The following is a 6,000-nucleotide window of genomic DNA, read 5'->3' on the forward strand; positions in this document are numbered from 1 at the left end:
TAGTAGGGAGAGATGGTGCCTATTGTAGCAGTGGGATAATAGTGTTTGGGAAGGGACTGTGATGGTGGGATAGCAGGTATAGTAGGAGAGATGCTGCCTATAGTAGTAGTGGGCTAATAGTGTTTGGGAAGGGACTGTGGCTGTGGGATTGCAGGTATAGTAGGGAGAGGTGGTCCCTATAGTAGCAGTGGGGATAATAGTCTCTGGGAAGGGACAGTGACTGTGGGATAACAGGTATAGTAGGGAGAGATGGTCCCTATAGTAGCAGTGGGATAATAGTATAGTAGGAGAGATGCTGCCTATAGTAGTAGTGGGCTAATAGTGTTTGGGAAGGGACTGTGGCTGTGGGATTGCAGGTATAGTAGGGAGAGATGGTTCCTATAGTAGCAGTGGGGATAATAGTCTCTGGGAAGGGACAGTGACTGTGGGATAACAGGTATAGTAGGGAGAGATGGTCCCTATAGTAGCAGTGGGATAATAGCCTCTGGGAAGGGCTGTGACGGTCGGATAGCATAGCAGGTATAGTAGGGAGAGATGGTGCCTATAGTAGCAGTGGGATAATAGCCTCTGGGAAGGGCTGTGACGGTCGGATAGCAGGTATAGTAGGGAGAGATGGTGCCTATAGTAGCAGTGGGGACTGGGGACAATAGCCGCTGGGAGGTACTGTAGTTGTGGAATAGCAGGATGAATGTGTGTTCTTAGATGGCCACACAACATGACAGTATTGGAATGGTGGAATGTTACTCTGGAGTAGTAAACTTTTTTTTTACAACCAGTCATTACTTCTAATTAGGGATGTACCGAATCCACTATTTTGGATTCGGCCGAACCCCCGAATCCTTTGCATTTGTTTTGTAAATTCCATAGAGTGGATAACACTGTACACGCAGTATTACTGATTTGGAACTTTAGTTGCACTTGGAAAGTGAATATAACATTGTCACAGACTTTAATTTCCATCTGTCAAAGACAGACAGATACAGCAGATATGTATATATATATATATATATATATATATATTTATATTCAGAGAGATAGAAAAGTGTATCCAGCTGTACAAGTCTCAGGCCTTACCCTGCTCTTAACTACTCCAGGAGTATTACCAGTCCTTTCATTAAGTGCTGGGAAAGGCAACATTTGGTTGGTCAGTGTATCAGAATGTTAACTCCTATCTCTCTTGTTGGACTGATAGCTGAGGGGGATGCTTGGAGTTTGTCCTCTATGGAGAACCCCAAAATAAATGCACTGTATTTCTTATTAAAGGCATACTGTCATGGGAAAACACGTTTGTTTTCAAAATGCATCAGTTAATAGTGCTGCTCCAGCAGACTTCTGCACTGCAATCCATTTCTCAAAAGAGCAAACAGATATTTTTATATTTTATTTTGAAATCTAACATTGGGTTAGATATATTGCCAGTTTCTCAGCTGCCCCCAGTCATGTGACTTGTGTTCTGATAAACTTCAGTCACTCTTTACTGCTGTACTGCAAGTTGGAGTGATATCATCCCCTCCCCTAACCCCCCAAATGTAAAACCACAAAGAAACGGGAGGTATTTTTTCAATTAAGGATAGTAAAAGTTGCAGTCAGCAGCAATCAGAGGGCCTGAAACCAGGTGTATCTCTTTAAAACCTAGAGGTGGATTATTTTATCTCCATGAGAAAGACATTTGACACTGGGTAGCGATTAGGGACCACCCATCCAGCTGCCAAGGGTCACCTTTTCCCCTTTATTTACCAGTGGTTTTGGATATCAGATTCCAAAATACACATTAGGCCCCACAATCACTTGGTCCCCTAGGAGCGAAACAAAGGGTCACTTCCTGCCTATTAGAGAGCAGAGTCTGGAACGTGTCAATGGCACTTGTTGATTGCTGCTTTTTCCTACAGAGATGCCATTCTGACTCCACCAAACATATGGCTTGTCTCAGTTGTCTACTGTCTTCTTTTGTCTTAGTGCATTGCACCCACAAGTCATTTCTACTGGGGCTAGGGTTGCCACCTTTTCTTGAAAAAAATACTGGCCTTCCTATATTTTTACAGATTTCCCCTATTAATAACATTGGGATCAAGCTTAATTTTTACTGGCCAGGCCGGTATAATACCAGGCAGGTGGCTACAATAAGTGGGGCCAGAAACTATTTTCCCTTGCTAAAAGTTGTGTTTTATGGCTCTTACTGATGAGTGGTTGAAGCTGCGCTCCCCTGCATTCCATTTTTCTGCGTTCAGCCGCAGGGGAGCACAGGAATAGACGCATTTAGCTTTTTTCAATGGGGCTGTACTCACACAGGCGAGTGTAGGCGCAGAACGCAGGAAAAATGCAGCATGTTGCGTCTCAACCTGCGTTCGGCGCCTACACCCGCCTGTGTGAGTACAGCCCCATTGAAAAAAGCTCCTCAGTAAGAGCCCTTATTGTAGTCCTTCCACAACAATTGAGTTTAATTAAGAATGAAATATGGGTTGTAAGGTAAGGGATGTATTTAGCACCATCTCTGCGCCAAAGCTCTAATTCTGTGTACTTTATGCTTCTGGACTGCTCTTTTTCCCATGGTTCCCAAGATTAATTTTTTCCTACTGTACTGATCTATGGGAATAAAATGCATCTCCCTCTAGTGGTGACTTGCTTTATAACCTAAAAAATATGTTAGCCAGTTTCTCAGTCATAACCAAGATCTATGTCCTGCCTATCCATAGAAAAAAAAAACAGGCCAGGAACTGTACAGAGTATCAAAGCTATGTCATTTGGAAAGTCTTAGGCTTATTTATCAAAATTGGGCAAATTTGCCCACAGGCAGTGCCAGTTAGGGTCGGAACTAGGGGTAGGCAGAAGATGCACCAGCCAAGGGGGCAATGATAGAGGGGAGCTGGGCAGGTACCCGTTAAAGGGTCCTCTGCTACTCCTAGTTCGTGTTCACTTGCCTCTGTCTTCTGCCCTCCCCAAGTGGGGGTGGTGGGGGGCGACTGCTTGGTCCAGTCCTGAAGGCAGTAACCCATAGCAACCAATCAGAGATTAGCTTTTATTTAGCCAGTTGGAGGTAGAACAATGAATGCAACATGGAAGTGGATTGGCACCTGGCCAGGTAAATTTTGAATAACCTATAAAACCCTCCTTTCCCTAACCCTCTCCGCTGCCAATCAACCCCTTATAACCATAGAAATGTCTCTGCTCCCCACCCCATCAACCTATTTTCCTACATAGTCCAACCATTTTCCCTCCTCATAATATCATCACCCCACCCACAAAGTAGGGTTGCAACCTGCCGGTATTTTACCAGCCTGGCCGGTAAAAATGATGATTGATCCCAATGTTATTAATAGGGAAAAAAGATAAATATATATAGGAAGGCCGGTATTTTTTTCCAGAAAAGGTGGCAACCCATCTAGAAGTGAGATCACAACCCTGACCCAAAAAACAGTATTATGGGCAAAGAAATGTAGCAACCCTTTTTTTAATTTTTTGAAAACTAGGTATACAAATTAAAAAGAATTAGTTAATGGAAAACTACACCCAAAAACTTTCTTACTTAATGGGGCCCAATCTGAAAAACAGTTAGTGCGATATTAGGGGTGAGTGCTTATTTGTGCCCTGGGTACCCCTGAAACTATAGCAGGGTAACTGGTACCCCAATGTTTCTATAAATAATCTATAAATTTAGGGGAGGCAACCTGAAAACCAGTTAAAATAAGATTTCAGTTGATTGCTTATTTGTGCACCTGAATCTATAGCAGGGTGACTGTTACACTTAAATATATATCTACAGCCTTGTTATGAGCTAAGCTTTAGGAAGATAGGGTAGGGTGTAATTTATACACAGGGCCACCATCAGGAATCACAGGGACCCATATTAATAAATTAGCAGGGCCCTACCCCCAGTAGTTCCCAATTGTTAATCCATTGGTTGGCTGAGCCCCAGGGGCCCTGCCAACATGAATGTGGTCCAAATGAAAAAAATGGCCCAAGCACACACACACGATCATAAACCTGATCCACCCCAGGCACTCTTTATTTTTCCCCACCTACAACCCACACAAACCCCTCCCACTCCCCACAAGCCCCACCTCCTTCAGGACTCTGCCATGGAGCCCCTGACTGTAATATCCCCTGTAGCTTTCTGATAGCAGACCTGTTTACGAATATAAAAGAGTCATTTCAAAGTGAACTTCCCCTTTAAAGCAAGTATTATAGGCATCCCACCATACATAGAATGCATATAACAGGAGCAGCATTACAGCATGTTACATCTCTAGCCAATTTTTTTTTTTTTTTTTCCCTTGTTCGTGCAAACTAACAGATGGAAATAAATGAAACACAAACCCTGCGATTGTGAACAATAAAAATGCTTGTGTGACCCAGGCAAACTGGGAAATAAGGTGTAATGTCGTTACGCCACCCAAATTCCTATTTGCTGAGTAGGAAGGGAGAAAACAATAAACTTTTACATGTGAAATTAAGAGGAAAAAAAATATATAATCTTTGTCCTTTCCTGGTGTCTTGTAGCATTCCGTAACCCAATACCATTTTCACTACTATTAAAGATTTTTAAATGTAATTGCTATTGAAAGCAGTATCTGTTTGGCTGTTTTCATTCTCTGCACTGCTGGTTCTGACTAGAGATGTCGCGAACTGTTCGCCGGCGAACTTGTTCGCGCGAACATCGGGTGTTCGCGCTCGCCGGAAGTTCGCGAACGTCGCGCGACGTTCGCCATTTTGGGTTCGCCATTGTTGGCGCTTTTTTTTGCCCTCTCACCCCAGACCAGCAGGTACATGGCAGCCAATCAGGAAGCTCTCCCCTGGACCACTCCCCTTCCCTATAAAAACCGAAGCCCTGCAGCGTTTTTTCACTCTGCCTGTGTGTGCTGAAGAGATAGTGTAGGGAGAGAGCTGCTGCCTGTTAGTGATTTCAGGGACAGTTGAAAGTTTGCTGGCTAGTAATCGTTTTGATACTGCTCTGTTATTGGAGGGACAGAAGTCTGCAGGGGTTTGAGGGACATTTAAGCTTAGGTAGCTTTGCTGGCTAGTAATCTACCTTCTACTGCAGTGCTCTGTATGTAGCTGCAGTGGGCAGCTGTCCTGCTTCTGATCTCATCTGCTGACTGCTGCAATAACAGTAGTCCTTGTAAGGACTGCTTTTATTTATTTTTTTGTTGTTTTACTACTACTACTACTACTACTACTATAAGAGCCCAGTGCTATTAGTCTAGCAGTGTTGGGGAGTGGGACTGGTGTGCTAATCTGCTGCTCCTAGTAGTTCAGCAGCACCAACTTTAATTTTTTTTTTTAATATTCATTTTTTTTTTATTTTACTTTTTTTATTTTACTACCGCTGTAGTAGTGTATAAGTTGACCTTTTAGGCATTATTTGCCCTGTAGGCATTATTTGCACACTGTTTTCTTCAACCCGCCATCGAGCTGTGTGACCTTGTTCACATTCTGTCTAAATATCCATAATATTACCGTCTCCAGAAAAAACACCGGAGTCACTTTTTTCAAGCAGCCATAATATATTTTACGTAATCCGTATCCACCGCTGTAGTAGTGTATACGTTGGCCTTGTAGGCATTATTTGCACACTGTTTTCTTCAACCGCCATCGAGCTGTGTGACCTTGTTCCCATTCTGTCTAAATATCCATAATATTACCGTCTCCAGAAAAAACACCGGAGTCACTTTTTTCAAGCAGCATTCATATATTTTACGTAATCCGTATCCACCGCTGTAGTAGTGTATACGTTGGCCTTGTAGGCATTATTTGCACACTGTTTTCTTCAACCCGCCATCGAGCTGTGTGACCTTGTTCCCATTCTGTCTAAATATCCATAATATTACCGTCTCCAGAAAAAACACCGGAGTCACTTTTTTCAAGCAGCATTCATATATTTTACGTAATCCGTATCCACCGCTGTAGTAGTGTATACGTTGGCCTTGTAGGCATTATTTGCACAGTGTTTTCTTCAACCCGCCATCGAGCTGTGTGAGCTTGTTCACATTTTGTCTAAATATT

Source organism: Xenopus laevis, chromosome 9_10L (assembly GCF_017654675.1).
Source record: "Xenopus laevis strain J_2021 chromosome 9_10L, Xenopus_laevis_v10.1, whole genome shotgun sequence".
Classification (NCBI taxonomy): Eukaryota; Metazoa; Chordata; class Amphibia; order Anura; family Pipidae; genus Xenopus; species Xenopus laevis.